The sequence below is a fragment of the Trachemys scripta genome, chromosome 14 (assembly GCF_013100865.1).
Source record: "Trachemys scripta elegans isolate TJP31775 chromosome 14, CAS_Tse_1.0, whole genome shotgun sequence".
In the NCBI taxonomy this organism is placed as follows: domain Eukaryota; kingdom Metazoa; phylum Chordata; order Testudines; family Emydidae; genus Trachemys; species Trachemys scripta.
Window position 1 is genome coordinate 21,027,467 of NC_048311.1, and position 17,208 is coordinate 21,044,674.

The 17,208-nt window shown below is 48.5% G+C and overlaps 3 non-coding genes across 3 annotated transcripts; 2 read left to right on the forward strand and 1 right to left on the reverse strand.

Annotated features, from left to right (window-relative positions):
• The first annotated feature begins 3,716 nt into the window (after positions 1–3,716).
• Positions 3,717–3,789, forward strand: TRNAR-UCG. Its single transcript has one exon. It is a non-coding gene; the product is annotated as a tRNA-Arg (tRNA).
• Positions 3,790–14,493: 10,704 nt separating this feature from the next.
• Positions 14,494–14,566, reverse strand: TRNAR-UCG. The gene has a single exon. It is a non-coding gene; the product is annotated as a tRNA-Arg (tRNA).
• A 1,302-nt stretch (positions 14,567–15,868) lies between these two features.
• TRNAR-CCU lies at positions 15,869–15,941 on the forward strand. The gene has a single exon. It is a non-coding gene; the product is annotated as a tRNA-Arg (tRNA).
• Positions 15,942–17,208: the final 1,267 nt, after the last annotated feature.

Here is a 17,208-nt window from a genome sequence, read left to right on the forward strand (position 1 = left end):
GTTCTTTAATTACCCCCACCCCTGGCACTGCCTCAACTCCGCCCCTTTTCCAAATTCCCAGCCCTGCCTCCTCCCCCCAGGCTCTCAAGCCTGGGAGGGAGGGTGGAGCAGCGGTGCGCGAATCAGCTGTTTCGTGCGCCGTGGTGCGCCAGCTGCGGCAGCAGCGGAGGTGAGCTAGGGCAGCCGGGGCACATTTTTAGGGGCGGCATTCTGGCGCTGACCATGCCGCCCCTAAAAATGTGCCGCCCCAAGCACCAGCATGTTTTGCTGGTGCCTAGAGCCGGCCCTGCTCTTGTCAAACCAGGAATGGGGGGAAAGAGAGCTGGTTGGCTGGATGGGCTGTAAGTCACCCAGAGACAGGTGAGGGTCCTGCAAAGGATCCTGGTTAGGGAAGCCCATTATAAATCTCTTTGGCTTCCAAGCAACAGAGAGTTACAAGAGGGAAGAGCTGGTAATGGAATCTATGCTCGTTGGAGGCATGTCTATGACATTCTTTGGACATTCTTTCCAAAGTGTGTCTTGCTGCTTATTGGACAGCTTTGTCGTTGCACTCTGCCACCAGGGAATTGACCCCTGGTTTTCCATATCTCAGATAAGTGCCTTAGGAACTAAGGATGGCTGTCTTTTGGCTTTCTTCTGAATGTAGCCCTTTGAAAATGCTTGGGAACAAAATGTTCTGAGTTGAACATGTTTTGTTTGCTCTGAAATAAACATTTTAGATTCACTGAAATTTTTCATGACTTTCAGATTTTGAAGAAAACCATTTTATCTTTTGAGCACTGCCAGCCAACTGAAAAGTCAATCACTTGCTGTAAAAACATCACCTAGCTCTAAAGTTGTATGAAGTTAACAAACTACCTTCCTGGTAAGAAAGTTACATGGTCTCTCAATGCTGGCAGTTTATCCACCTCAGTTCCCTCTGATTAAAGTGCCAGCTGTGTCCTGATGTCCATTCTTTACTGCTGGTCCACTCCCTGCACTCTTTAGGTTCCATACGCTTGGCGCCTTCACAATTGCCCAGCCCTGCTTTACATGGTGCAGCTCTAAAGCACCACCTTCCTGACCTCAGATTCTCTTCATCCCCAACTTCTGTGCTTTGCAGGCTATGCAAAGCTTAGGAACCCCAAGGTCATGACCCCAGATCCTTCTTATAAAACACACCCCGTCGAAAAGTAAAAAGCTGTGGGAAGAGGAGCTGTTAGGTGTTGTGGAGAGAGAGGCTAGACTGGTAGTTAGTGAGACTTTGCAAAGCTCTCCCTTGCCTGCCATGGTCCCCCTGACTGTCTCTGCATTCTGTGGTTTGTTGTTTGATGTGGAAGATCCTTCCATGCTGAACACGGCTTCTCCTTCACTAGTTTATTATCTAGCAAACAGAGCTGGCACATATGCCTGTATGTTTGAGGTTCAATTGGATGTGTGCGTATATATGTAAATATACTGTGTGTGGGGTTTAAGTGCCACAGTGGAGCCAGGCTCTAGGGCAGTCTCTGTAGCATTCCGCGCCCCGCTCCAAATCCTCGGTATTTCTAATCCATGGCGCCAAATCCTGCTTCTGGCAAAGCTCCCCAATGGGGGGCCCCACCACCAGAATGCCCAAGTCTCTGACCCAGCTGGATCTTGGAGGCTGAACTTCCTCACTCCTCCCAGCTGCAGCAGAGGAGGGGTACAGGTCACCGGGGGTTCCACGGCTTGATCCCTCTCCGTGCTGCCTGGCCAGCCCTCCATGGGCTGGGATCGGGATGAGGAGGTGCCCAGCCAGGAGCGTCTTCCCCTGTAGAGGCTGATCTAAAGCAGGGGGAGCTGGGACCAGCCTTTTCTGCTCTCCCCCATGGCCTGGGTGCCTTAGAAAGATGAAACTAGCCAAACAGCCCATGCATGGCCAAGGTTAAATTGAGTGCTGCTGGAAAGGAGGGTGAGTCCCAGGAGCACCATAAACCGGAACATCATGGGCAAGATTCCATCCCCCACCTCTGGGAGTCAGTGTAGTAACAACCAAGGTGTGAATTCGGGGGGCTAGGATGGTGCAACCTCACCCAGCAGAATCAAACCTCCTGGGGTGCATGTGTTGAATAGAAGCCCCAACACCCACCCCAACAGCTGTGCAGTGAACAAACCCTAAGTCATGGGGCTAAAAGGGTGGATTGGCTTTCGCAGCTTCTGGTTGCCTGGTGCACAGGTGCTGGAACTAGGGGTGGTGCTGCACCCTCTGGCTTGAAGTTGTTTTCATCATATACAGCAGAGGTTCTCAAACTCTTTTTTTTTTTTCACAGACCACTTGAAAATTGCTGAGGGTCTCAGCGGACCACTTAATGATCTTTCCAAATGTTGTTTGTACTGTTAGCTAACTATTGTAAAGCACTTTGGATAAAAGCACTATATTAAAAAAAAATAAAGGTTTTTTGTTCTACAAGTAAAAGCACACAACTCATATCTTAATATCAGTAGTCTTACCTTTCTAATGCGATGGATGTGCCCTCTCTCCCCCACCATGGCTCTCCCCGAGCCGGGGCTGGGAAGGATGGGGGGTCTCTCCCCGGCAGCCGCAGCCCTGAAGCTGGGGAAAGTCAACTCTTTCTCTGGCCACCGCAGCCCTGCACATCCCAAATTCCCCCCACCCCCTCTTTTCACCCCACTTCCCCCTCCCACCTACTCCCTATTCCCCCCAGGCCACCACCTCACTGTACGTGTGCGTCTTCTCCAGGGTCCAGGCACCTAATTAGTAGAGCCACACCTGCAGGACTCCACTAATTAGGTGGGTGGCTCTTCATCCTCTCATGTGCAGCTGCCTTAGAGGGAACTGTCTGTGGACCACCAGAATGGAGCTCATGGACCCCTGGTGGTCCATGGACCACAGTTTGAGAACCTCTGATATACAGGAGTCAAGTTTGGTTCAATGGCTCTCAGCACCCCCACTATACACCAGGTCAGGGCTGCTGGAAAAATTTGTATCTGCTCCTCTCTCCACTGAGGGACCCCGGTTCCTGCCCTCCTCCTTGGCTCTGGAGGCAGAGTGTGGACACGGGCCAGCTGGGTCTGAGCCCTGGGACTCCTGCCGGCCTTGGGTATCCATCCAGGACCCCCAGGGATGTGCGGGGAAGGGAGGGACACAAGGTGATGCAGGATCTGTGGCCACGCGGAGGTGGGATGCACCCGTGTACGTGCCTGCTGTTCCAGGCGGAGGAGAGACAGACTGGGAAGGGAAGGAAAAATCCCCGAAGAGCAGCAGGGAGCGAGCCGCCTGGGTGGAGCGGGCCGGGGACAGCGGCTCTGGGCTAGGCTCCCGCAGCTGGTCTGTGGCTCTCTCCAGAAGCGATGGTGGCGGCAGAGGATGCTCTTGGCACGTGGGGGAGCAAAGCAGGTCGTCGGACTGGAAGGGACCACAAAGGGCAGCTGATCCCTCCATCCCCCCGGCCCCCCAGCTGTTCGCAGGTCAGGCGCCCCTTCCCCCGGAATGCCCGTGCAGACCAGGCACACGGTGGAGAGGGTATTTTCCCCTCTTGCCACGCTGCACCAGGGCAAAAATGTCTTCCTTGGTCTCCTTGGCAAAGCCGGGCGCTGGGTGAGCATGTGGGTGGGTAACTGGTCAAGCTGCGTGTGCCGGGAGCAGCCCTATCGCTCTGTATCAGCATCTGCAGTGATGAGTAAAACCTCTTCCGAGCAGGAGCCAGGTAACAGGGATGCTCTTTCCTATTATGTGTCAAGACTGTAGCTGAGGTGACCGCGTGGCCTAATGGATAAGGCGTCTGACTTCGGATCAGAAGATTGAGGGTTCGAGTCCCTTCGTGGTCGAGTGGCTTTTTTTCCTCTCAGAGATATGTCCTTCCTTTGCAGAACCAGTCTTTGCCCATGCAAAATTGTCCGCCCAAGGAGCTTTAATACCCATCTCAGAGGCGCCACTAGAAAGCCGTGCCAAGTTAATTGTCATAAACTGAAGGCTAATCCAAGTGAAGTTTTATACAGGGTCCTAGCTTGAAATACAGAGCCCAAGAGAACAAATAACACACTATCTTCCTCTGTAACCCACAGATCAGGACTTGCTGATTTCTTCCTTTTCCCCTCTGAAGTTGTTAAAGAAGGATGGACAAGCATTAGTTAGCACACATGATGGCAAAAAAGGAGACATCAGCTTTAGTTATAATGAAGGAAGATGGTGGGGTGGAGAGAGGACCCCCACTGAGGCAGGGGACTGCAAATAGGGGAAACCTGAGAAGTTTGGGACTGTTGCCAATGAAAACTACATGACTTCTAGTTCTATGCATGTGTTCATCATTAAAGATAAAGGGCTGGCAGTGCATTTGGGTAGACCCACTCTAGCCCAAAATCTCTACCTTGGGAAAGTCCCATGTGGGGTAGCCAGCTGTCCTGTTTAATTTCTTTGTCACAGTGCCTCAATGTGTAATGCCTTCATCCCTAAGGAGTATTAATGATCATAGAAAAATATGAAACACACTCTGTTGTGCACTTTTATGAGTCCTCAATAGAGAGCTGAACTTTCACTGTAGCCTCACTACACCAACATGATCCCACTTCAAAAAACCATTTGGAGATCAAATAAGGACCTGGCCAATCTCTGTCAGCCCCAGATATCCGTGAAAACAGCAAGTAAAAAATAAATGTACCTGTTGGGTCAGGGAAGGCAAAGTATGTATCAACACTGAGGTGTGTTTCAATGCTGTTTAAAAAAACAAACCACCTGTGGCCTCTGATTTTAGGGATATTTCCATTTATCAGTCCCAGACTCTGATTTCCTAATGGACACACAGATTTCTATGTCCCACTTAATAGAATAAAGCACTAAAGATCATGTGAGTCTTGATGCTCCCACAGCACAATTGCTGCCCTCTGAGTGATATTATCTTATGGACTAAGTGTTGGGCTTTCAGACCTGGTGCTGGATGAGGGATAGTGGGTCAAGAAAGGACTATGTAAACTGGAAACTGGCTTGTGTGTCTTGTCTGTAAAAATCCTTGGACTATGTAAATAGCGGGGTGAAGCAGAGTGTTGTGAGGGAATTGTTAACTTCAGGTCCCCTCCCCATAACCCCCAACAAGACACTTTAAGACGTAAAAACGAAAGGCCACAAAAACAGACCTGTAAAATAAAAACTAGATGAAGCCAGTGGGGCTGACAATGAAGAATAGATGACAGAAGTAGACAGGAAAAAGTAATTTTTAGCAGGAGGCCAGAAACTAGGACTGGATGGCAGGGGGATCACTCAATAACTGCCCTGTTCTGTTCTTCCCTCTGAAGCATCTGGCACTGGCCACTGACGGAAGACAGGATACTGGACTAAATAGACCATTGGTCTGATCCAGTATGGCCATTCTCATGTTCTTGGGATAAGCAAAAATGTATTAAGTTGTCATGATTTATGCATGAGAATGTTTTAATTGGGGGGTTTAGAGTACATAGGTGCACAGATGAGGTAACTAGGTAAACTGAGTTGTGCAAAATTATGGGACAAGGGATTAAAATATAGGTGATGGACAATAGGAGAGTAGAGAAGACCAGAGATTTGAAGAGTTGCCCTGTCCCCAAGAGACTTAACTTGTTCAATGATCTTTCTTGCCTGACCTGCTTTTGCACATATTCATAGGTGACAACAGCATGGTCTTAAGCCATACAAAATAAAGGCTAAAATAAACTGTTTAAGCCTAAATTGAAATGGATCTTGTTTTTCACCCTACAGCCCCAATCTTTAGGGTAGGTTTGGAAGGACTGGATCTACTGAGGCCCCAAAAGTCTGTGTGCAAGTTCTGAGCTGAGACTGTCATGGACTTATGTCCATAGAAGAGACCTCTCTTTGTGGGGTGTGAAAGGACTGCTCCCACGCAACACCTTTCCCAAAGCATCCCACATTTCAGTTGGTGTGACACTATATCCCATATTCTTCATAGTAATATTATGATATGAGTATGTAGGGACTGTAGAATTTTATAGGGACAGTCCCGATTTTTGGGTCTTTTTCTTATATAGGCTCCTGTTACCCACCACCCCCGTCCCGATTTTTCATATTTGCTGTATGGTCGCCCTATGAGTATGGCATAATCATGATGTATTTCATGCAAGATAAGGTATGTGAGATATCATTGAAAAAGTTATGATTTACTGAATATGTTGATCTTATTTGTATGCTTGGATCATTTTTGTATCTGAAGTTAGGAATATTGACTGTGTATCTGTATTTCATGTAGTTATTCCTGGGCAACATCCACTAAGCAAAAAGCTCTCAGTCTAAATGACTTGCTGGCAAGGGCCCATGCAAGTTGGATGGCCCATCAGGGGAACACTTGGCTATGAATGGACCGTGGAAGACACCCATCTACATCTAATGGGCTTTCCTGTAAACATTCTAACTAAAGTATGGGTAATAGCCTCTGCTATGACTGAATGAAGCAGCCATGGGCATGTGACTTGCCCATGTGACTCTACAGGAACATGTGACCAGGTCACCTGGTGCTGGACTCCATCTTGGAATGTCAGTGCTTTTCCACAGGCTGGTGTGGGACCCAAGCTTGGAGACAAAGGGTTCCCACCCTATGCAAAAGCTATTTAAGGCAGGGGAGTCACATAATCATGGTTCTTCACTGACTCCCCACCCAGGGGAGGCTCTATGTTTTTTGCCACCCCAAGCACGGCAGTCAGGCAGCCTTTGGCAGCACACCCGCAGGCGGTTCGCTGATCACGCGGATTCAGCGGCGTTTCTGATCTGCCGGTCCTGCACCTTCGGCATACCTGCCGCCAAATTGCCGCCGAAGCTGCCGGACCAGCGGACCTCCCACAGGCATGCCGCCGAAGGCGACCTGACTACCGCCCTCACGGCGACCGGCACACCGCCCCCCCGCGGCTTGCCGCCCCAGGCACGCACTTGCTGCGTTGGAGACTACTTGCATCATCATTTAGGATGAGAATTTGCTACTCGTGTCCAATCTCTTTAGTATAGTAAGCTTAGTTTGCATATTTTGTTTCTTTGCTAGGTAATCTGCTTTGATCTGTTAGCTTTTAAGTGATTATAAGGGATAGCAATCTTTTATAGTTAATAAACTTATTTTTGCTTTGTCTAAAACCAGTGTGTGGGTGTCATAACTTGGGCCAGAAAGCTGTTGCATAGCCTTCTCCACGTTGAGGGAGGTGGCAAATTGCATAAGCATACGCTGTACAGATCTCTGTGCAGTGCAAGATGGTATAATTTGGGGTTTACACTCCAGAGGGGGGTGCATGCCTTAGGAACTGGGAGGTGCCTTAGCTGTGCCATCCCAGGCAGGGGCTGGTTAAGGAACCTATGTGTATGTAACTGCAGCTGGGTGTGTCCCTACTTGTATGTGTGCTGGAGCCTCGGAGAGGACTTGGCAGGCTAGTCACAGCAGTATAGTGTATAGGGAGCCCAGGTTGGTGGGTCAGGGGGGGCTCAGTGGTCCCCCAGTTCCAGGTGGCACCCCAGGGGAACCTGTCACAGTTGGCTCTATAGAGATCATTAGAACTGATGATGTTGAGGAACTTCCTGTTTTGTTTTAATAGTTTTCAACGTAAAGCAGAGGTGCCCATCTCTTGTTTATTTCTTCTCCATTTAACTTCAGTCACAACTGGATAGAAATTTCCCTCCTAACCAAAGTCGACCTGCTGGCACAATTACAGAGGGGAGGCTGGGTACTGGATTGCAACTGGATTTTGCTGGCTGGACTTGTGTTAGCCAAACAGATTGTAGATACAATTTGTCGAGGTGCTTCCTCCCATTCTTCATGCTTCTGAGTCTCTTCTACGTAGGAGAGTTTATGGTACTGCTGGGATTTTCCTCCTCCCCACCCATGCTGACTTTAAAATGGTCACAGCTGTATGGGTGAAAGCATAACTCAACAGATTAAAAAAAAATCTCACATGGAAGGAGCTTTCATTTAAAAGCTTGCTTTGTTACTTCTCTCATTGTTTTTGTGACATTGGTGGACCAGATGTCAGCTCATGCCAAGGCCCCTAACCCTCACTGAACACTGGCACGTGCATAGCTGGAAACCAGTCTGGCTAACCTGTGTGTTAGCATTGGTAAAATAGATATTAGTGTTATAAGAATATGTTTAGTGTTTGAAGTTCTTGTAGGGTGCTGCACATGTTAATCTTACTTAACATCAGTTCCCCATGTTATAAGGTTATATTAAGTGTGTGCATTGTAAACCTCTGGAACTATTTAATGCTTCTTCCCTGTTTCAGTTACTGGCTTTTTTTCAGAAGGTGTTAGGTCCTACACACAAGAAGGCCCGTTGAAACCAAATGTTCCATTGTGAAACATCAAAAGACAGACTTTGTGCTGGTGGAGAAGCAATTAACACCTATGACCAGGAGATGTGCACAAGGTCTCCTCCCATCAGTTTGAATAAAAATCCCTGGAAAGAAGGAACTGTATCCATATGCTGCTTGGACTTCCCGGAGAGGGCAGGACTTCAAACAAAGCATAAGCAAGGGATCCCTGGCTGTTTAGCTTGGGCAAACACAGGAATTGAAATGTGACAACTTTTGGAGAGGTATGTTCTGTGCCCCTGCCGTGGCCCCAGGAATGAAGGAGCTCTGGGCCTCTGCAGATTATTGGGTGGGACAAGGCCTGCCCCTGCTTGCCCCTTCCCCCGTGGACACCCCTGGCTAAAGGATCTATAGAGCTTGCATATTACAGCAGTTTTCTGTCACCTTTTTGACCCAAGACTAGCTAATTTGTGTGTGCATGTGTATGTTTACCTGCTTTAACCTTGTAAATAACTCATTTCTTTTTCCTAGTTAATACATCTTTAGTTAGTTTATGATTGGATTGGCTACAAGTGTTCTCTTGGGTGAGAGATCTAGGGTGCACTTTGTGACAGATTCCCCCTGGGTTCCTGCCTGGAACTGGGGTATCACTGAGCCCCCCACATCCTGACCTACCAGCCTGAGTTTCCACTCACACAGTACTGCTGCCAAGCCCCCTCCCAGACTCCAGCACACACACAGGTAGGGACACACCCAGCTGTAGTTACATACACACACGGGTTCTTTAACCAGCCCCTGCATAGGAAGCTAAGGCACTACCCTGCTCCTAAGGCACGCACCCTCCTCTGGAGTGGAAACCCAAAATTATACCATCTTGCACGGCACAGAGAACTGTACAGCGTAAGCTCCTGAAATTCACCCCCTCCCTCAATGTGGAGAGAGAAATGCCACAGCTTTCTGCCCCAAGCTATGACTCCCACACACCAGTTTTAGATAAAGCCAAAATAAGTTTATTAACTACACAAGATAAATGTTAAGTGATAATAAGGAATAGCAATCAGATCAAAGCAGATTACCTAGCAAATAAACAAAACACGCAAACTAAGCTTAATTTACTACATAGGTCAGAGATGAATGGCAAATTCTCACCCTAAATGACGATGATGCAAGCAGTCTGCAGATTCTTAAGGCGCAAGCTGCGCTGGCTTGCAGCTTAGAAACCCCAGATGTTTCATTCACAGGCTAAAAATCCCTCTAGCCTGGGTCCAACACTTCCCCCCAATTCAGGCCTTGTTCCTCAGGTGTTGCCAAGAGTCTCTTTGGGTGGGGAATCAGTGAAGAACCACAATGATGTCACTCTCCAGCCTTAAATAGTTTTTGCATAGGGTGGGAACCCTTTGTCTCCAAGCTTGGTTCCCACGCTAGCCAGTGGGGAAAAAAATGGTATTCTAAGCTGGAGTCCAGCACCAGGTGACCTGGTCACATGTTCCTGTAGAGTCACACGGGCAAGTCACATGCCCATGGCTGCTTCACTTAGTCATAGCACAGGCCATTATCCATACTTTAATTAGAACGTTTACAGGAAAGCCCATTAGATGTAGATGGGTGTTTTCCACAGTCCATTGTGAGCTAAATGTTCCCCTGATGAGCCATCCAACTTGAATGGGCCCTTCCCAGTCTGTCATTTAGACGAGTGGTTTTCAAACTCCGGGTCGCAACCCAGTACTGAGTCGCAGAATGTAAGGCACTGGGTCGTGGCAGTGCCACCCGGGGGGGGGGGGGGAAATGGGGCAATTTGCCCCAGGCCCTGGGCCCGCAGGGGCCCCAACAAGAATATAATATTCCGTAGTATTGCAACTTTTTTTTAGGGAAAGGGCCCCCGAAATTGCTTTGCCCCAGGCCCCATGAATCCTCTGGGCAGCCCTGAGTCAGGGTGGCTCTGGTCAGCACCACTGATTGGGCTGTTAAAAGTCCTGTTGGTGGTGCTGCCTGGCTAAGGCAGGCTGGTCCCTACCTGTTCTGAAACTATGCTGTGCCCTGGAAGCAGCCGGCTCCTAGGCAGGAGTGCCACAGGACTCCATGCACTGCGCTTGCCCAGAGTACCGACTATGTACTCCCATTGGCCAGAACCGGCCAATGGGAGCTGGGGTGGGGGCGGTGCCTGCAGGCAAAAGTGTTGCAGAGCCTCTTGCACGCCTTCAACTAGGAGCCGGACCTGCTGCTGGCTGCTTCCGGGCTGCCGTGCGTTCTGCGGTGCCATGAGAGGCAGGAAGCCTGCCTTAGCACCCCGGCTGCACTGCTGACTAGGAGCCGCCCGAGGTAAGCCCACACCCCAATTCCCAGCCCTGAGCCGTCCCCAAACCTGGAGCCCCTTCACCCAAAACCCCTCATCCCTCTCCCTAGCCCAGAGCCTGCACCCCCAGCCCAGAGCCCTGACTCCCTCCCGCACCCCAACGCCCTGCCTTAGCCCAGAGCTCCCTCCCACACCCTGAACCCCTCATTCCTGGCCCCACCCTGCAGCCCTCACCCCCACACTCCATATCTCTGCCCCAGCCCTGAGCCCCTCCAATCTCCTCATCCCCAGCATCATTGCGTCACGGGCATCAACAATTTTCTTCAACTGGGTTTCCAGAAAAAAAGTTTGAAAACCACTGATTTAGACTGATTTAGAGCCTTTTGCCTAGTGGGCATTGCCCAGGAATAACTACATGAAATACAGATACAGTCAATATTCCCAACTTCAGATACAAAAATGACACATGCATACAAATAGGTTAATCATATTCAGTAAATCATAACTTTTCCAAAGACACCTTACATGCGTATCTTGCATAAAATACATTATGATTATGTCATAATCATATCATAATAATATCTCGGTGAAGAATACTGGGTGCAATGTCACAATGATAGGATTGGCTACAAGTGTTCTCTTAGGTGAGAGATCTGGGGTGAGTGACTGGTTCTTTGGGACTGGGAATAACCTGACTATGGTTGGGTGTGGGGTGTTGTGTGTGTAAGGGACCATCTATCACAAGAGTTCTCAAACTTCATTGCACCACAAACCCCTCCTGACTACAAAAAAATATTACATGACCCCAATAGGGGGGACTGAAACCTGAGCCTGCCCTAGCTCCGCTGCCCCGGGCAGGAGGGCCAAAACCCGAGCCCCATGGCCCCTGGGAGGGGAGCAAAGCTGAAGTATTTTATCAACTGCAATTGGTTAATACCATAGTAAAAACATCCCTGATTGGTTAATAATTAAATCACAGTGTTTTAATATCATGTGTTGCACAAAGCCACTTGCAGCTCAAGAACCACCGGCTGAGAAGCAGTGTGTTAATGTCTTCCAGCTTTACACCGCCTCCATTTTATCTCTGCCCTTCTTCGCAATAGAATTGACCATGTTGACACCATGAATGACTTATCTCCCAGACAGAAAGAAGAAGAATGGGAGGAGGGGAGGGAGAAGAGGGGGTCATGGGGAGTTGGGAATGGGGGCACACAGGCAGCCCCTAACAAAGGGGAAGGGAAAATGGTGGACCTTGGTATGGGGAGAGGGGGTACACAGAACCACCTAGCATGGAGGAAAGGTGGTGCAATGTGGCATGCAAACCCCACCTGAGGCAGGAAAGAGTTAATGGGGTACTGGAGATGCAATCAACCTGCTCTGCAACACCAGGGAGGTATTAAAGAGGAGAGGCGAGCACAGCTCTGTTGCTAAGAGGCAGGCTGGGTGAGCAGGTGTAGGGTGGGTGCTCATGGTGGCTGGGCCTAGCGAGACTATTGGTGGTCAGGTAGCCTGGAGGAAAGGGAAGAGTTGGTTTCTTTATACTTGTGGTCTGGTGGGTGGGTATCCTGGAAGGGGTAGGGCTGTCAGAGGCCCAGCTGGAGCGTGGAGCAGCGGAGGACCCACAAAGTTGGAGTGGCTGCTGTGCTGTTTGATGCTGTGAGGGGGGGCTCTGGTAAGGCTGTGCTAATCCAGGTGGGAATGGGGGTTGGGGGGGCAGACAGAGTCCTGGCATGGGGGGAGAATGGGGGACATGGGAGTGGATGGAGGGAGGAGATGGAGGATTCTGGTGAGGTGATGAGAAGGAGGTGCACACAGAGCCCCTCTCAGGGGGACCCTAGGAGGGGGGAGTAATAGGGGACACACAGCTATGGGGAGCAGGGTCACAAACAACCCCTGGTGGTGGTAGAAGACTGAAGGACCCTGATATGGGGGAGGGGAGTACACACACAATCCCTGCAAGGAGGGAATTATGGGGCTTACAGGAAGTCCCTGAAATAGAAGGCGATGGGAGGGTGGCACACAGGGTTTGTGGGGGGAATGGAGGGATACATCAGGGACTCTGTGTGTGCAATGATCTCTGCCTACAGAAGCTATAAAGTGTGTGACCATTGACCCTTCCCCCAATAATGTTAAGTTTTGTGTGTGTCTATCCGTCGTGCTCAGCCTTTACATGAAAAAATGTTTGCTTTAAAAGTGAGAAGGGATGTAACCTTCAAAAATCACGTGCAGTGCCTCAAGAGAGTTACAAGTAAAGTCCTCATGGCTGGATCTCCAATCTCCCTGAATGAGGTGGCTAGTGATTTAATTCTGTGGAAAGACTCTATTACTTAATATGAAAGAAATGCCAATAAAATGGGACATATAAAATAAATAGAGGATAGCTTATCCCTGTAGGACAGATGAGATCACTCACTGACTACATCTACTACATCTTGGTCTGTAGTAAATAAAAAGTATTCTTAGTTTTTCAAAGTGTTTTATTTATTGATCCTGGAAACAATAAATAGGTTAAAAGATGCCTTAAATATATTTCAATTAAAATGTGCTCTAACTAAAATGATAACATATAGAGGTTTAAAACACTTTTTTTTTTTTTTTTTTTTTTACAATTATGAAAGCAACACTTCACCCTAGAGATGAGACTTGAACCCCTCATCCTTAGGTTAGGAAGCTATTGCCTGTATTAAGCCAACTAGAACCGGGCAAAAAGGAGTTCACCTTATTTGTCACTTGATTCCTTGTATTGCTCTGAAGTATAGTTGCATGAAGATTTTTGTTCCTTCAAGTCCCTTTTCTGCCTCTTGTTGACACTAAACCCTATTAGTCTCCTTCTACTGCAAGCAGCTTTTTATCTTCTGCTTTTTCCAAATGCATCTGCAAGAGTCTTCACTCCATTCGTTTTAGTACCAAGCAACTCGTTTCATACCAGAGTGCCAGTGACTCAGGAGGGTGACCAGACAGCAAATGTGAAAAATCGGGACGGGGATGGGGGGGTAATAGGAGCCTATATAAGAAAAAGACCCAAAAATCGGGACTGTCCCTATAAAATCGGGACATCTGGTCACCCTACAAGGAGCTAGACAGCATATCTCTTTCCCACACCTAGCTCACAAGAACAGTATCAGCGCTTTTCTTATTTGGACACTTTCACTATAGAAAGTAAATCACCTGGAGAGTAACAAGCTCATTTCTTTGTGAGTGTTTAACTCTGGGTGGACATTTGGACACAAGCCCTTTTGATTATACACAGCCCGGCTGGGCATGATCACTTGTGTGCCTAGGTGTGTAGCACATCTGTGTACGCATTCTCTGTCCTGAAGCTTTATTTTTCATCACGCCCACATGTGGTGGCAAAATCTTCAAAGGACAAATTGTGGGTAGTATCAGAGGGGTAGCCGTGTTAGTCTGAATCTGTAAAAAGCAACAGAGGGTCCTGTGGCACCTTTGAGACGAACTCTGTTAGTCTCAAAGGTGCCACAGGACCCTCTGTTGCTTTTTACAAATTGTGGGTAGTTTTCACATTACTTCCTTGTACATGCGTTTGTAGCAAGGCAATGCCTATCACCTCTTGTTTTTCCCCCTTATCTTCCTCCCCACCTTTCTATAGAGATGCCAGGCTGACACCATGCACTTGTCCCAAATGCATAGGGTTAAATTAGAGCTATAATAATAGGACCCATTTCTCATGTATAGGGATCAATTCTGAATGGATAGAGGAGGGCAGGATGGTTATGTCTGTGGTGTGGTCTGGGAGCTAAACTCTGCTTTCCCTACTCTTGTGGAGAAGCTGCTTTCTCAACCTGGCATTGAGGGGCCCAAGTGTGTGCAACTACTTCCTGGCAAATCACTCTTCAAAACAATCTCCATGGCCTTTCCTCAAGAGAGTCTCTTTAACATACTCCTCCTTATTTTCCCATTGAACACTTTGATCGTTTTATGCTAGTTGGAAATTACCTCCGTTAAAAGAAAATCGACCACGAAGGGACTCGAACCCTCAATCTTCTGATCCGAAGTCAGACGCCTTATCCATTAGGCCACGCGGTCACATTAGGTAATAGGAGAGCAGTGGTGAAGACAACATGTTATCATAGCCAGCAGTTAGTTGTCGCCTTTATTAAGGCGCATTGGAGGTAAGAGCAGAGGAGTTTCACGTTATAAGAATAATGCGATGCTAGTTAGAGTTACTCCTGTGCTGCGAGGGAAGCTCACAATACCTTTTGCATCTCTTCCGCATTTGTACTGGGTGTGGGAAAATTCTCATCTGAGCCTTTAAAAAATGTATTGGCCATAATAATAATTAATTAAACCCCAACCCTGTTTTTAAGTTTTATTTCTTGTTCTAGGCAAACCTTCGTTTTCTTTCAAATATTATTTCAGTTCATGTTGCTTTTTCTAATCAAAATATCGATCTACATCCTAACGTAGGCTGCTCAGGGCTGTTGTCGGAACTGAAGGACTAATTTTCCTGGTGTAACTGTAAAAGCGATTGTCCAGGGTGGTGACAGTCACTTGACTTCGTATGAGTCCAAGATCGCTCTAAGAAACCGGTGTATACAAATGTTAGCATTGCCCCCGATGAGGTGCGACAACATTTTCTTTAAAGGATGGGGAAAAAATGAAACGGGAGTTTGTCGAAAGCCATCGTTGTTGCAGGTGCCTACAACCGGCTGGTGCGTTCAACAAAACTGCCTTGTTGCTGCTTGTCCTGGAGCTTTGCAGGGACACAAGGTAAGTAGGGGAACTGCTCACCTGAGCGCTAACTGCTAACTAACGCGGGATTCGAACCCTTGAGACTGGCGCGTCTACACTAGGAAGCTTTTTCCTCGAGGCCACGGGCTCACAGCGGTATCGGAGGTAGCCCTGTGGTAACTAGTATGTTACGCAAAGAGCTGTAGCTCTGCTTGTACTTGTGTGTGGCTGGGCGGGGGGGAGGGCAGCCCCGTGCCCGCCCCTCCCCGTGCCCTCAGGGCCCAGCAGCCGGCTCTTTACCGACCTGTCCCTGGGTTTGCAAGGGGACGTCACGCTAGTTTTTGCACGAGTTTGAGGTGATAGTGACATCGGCCCTCAGCGGCTCGTTCCACCTCACCCCACATCCGCTCCCCGCTGCCTGCGTTGGGGCGGACAAGATGGGGGGTCCCTGCAAGGGACCGGGGGGGATCACAAGCATTTAGGGCAATGTCACTAAGCAGTGTGAGGGAGGACAGTCCGCAATGTTGGCGATTTTATATATATATATATATATATACACACACACACACAAAATTTCTCGGCAGTAGAATATAAAGGAGAAATAAAATTCGGCCACCACAGAGTTAAGGAAGAATGTGAAACGTTTGTTCTCATAGAGCCCCAGTGGCCTAATGGATAAGGCACTGGCCTCCTAAGCCAGGGATTGTGGGTTCGAGTCCCATCTGGGGTGGAAAAATTTTTTCTTCCCCTTCTTAAAAGTAAGCCGTATCTCCCTCTCTAGGTGGTGTCTAAACTCCATTACTGGCTACAAATTTAAATGGCACAGCATTGTCCTCTTTGGTGCTCTCCAGTTTCTCAACAGATAAAAGGTAAACCAATAAGGGACTGTGGATCTGTGTAATCAGTTCCTGGCTGACTGATTGCCCTTTTCCAGCACAACATAGTCTGATGCCAATCACTGTGTTTATGTATTACAAACACATAATTAAAGCCCTCTAGGTTTTTGGGGTTTTTTTGCTAATCCCATCTGGTGTGAATTTTTGCTCTTGCTAGGAAAATAGCTTTATTCAGCAGCAACCTTCCATCTTAAAATATTTTTCATGCAGGTGAGTTTTAGTTTAACCTCAGCTCTCATTTTTCTCTGCAGTGGGGGTGAAAGAAGGAACCAGATCCTCCCTTCATTGAGGGGGGTCAGGGGAAAAGGAACCCTGCCATGCTTCATGGAGGCAGGGAAGATTCATGGAGTGGGGTGCACAGAGGCTGGCTGTGCCTTGAAGGTGTTCAGGGATTTGGGTGTCCTAGACAGGAGCATGCACGCTGTTGAGGTCTCACGGGGACCATGGTTGCTACAGGAAAGCCTGGGAGTTGCACCGCAAGGGGGAACTGTCTCTCTGGGAGGCCCCAGCTGCCTTCCCTGCATGATCCTGCTGTCTCCAGATTGTGCGGCTTCCATCTGTTGCATCCCTGATGCTTTGGCGCTGGGCACAGGACAAAGGACCCTGAGCCCTCAAGGCAACAATCGCTTCAAAGGGACTAGAAGCAGGGAATGCCCTTTTGAAGGGGATGGGCCAACTGCCTCTGGAGAATAGCAGTTTGGGCCTGGCTAGTGACCATGGTAGTCTCAGTGCTATTCCACCAATGCCCCTCACTGCAACATTCTAGTAGATCAGCTGTCTATTTAGCTGGTCCCTACCCCTTCACTGGGAGCAGAACATGTGTCTAGATCAGTGGTTCTCAAACTTTTATACTGGGGACCCCTTTCACACAGCAAGCCTCTGAGTGCGACCAACCTTATAAATTAAAAACACTTTTAAATATATTTAACACCATTATAAATGCTGGAGGCAAAGCGGGGTTTTGGGTGGAGGTTGACAGTTTGCAAACTGCCCCCTCCCCCAATAACTTTGCCGCCACCTGTGGGATCACAACCCCCAGTTTGAGAACTCCTGGTCTAAAGCTATAGCCGAGAGACAGCAGTTCCTAGCGTTAGCTCCTTG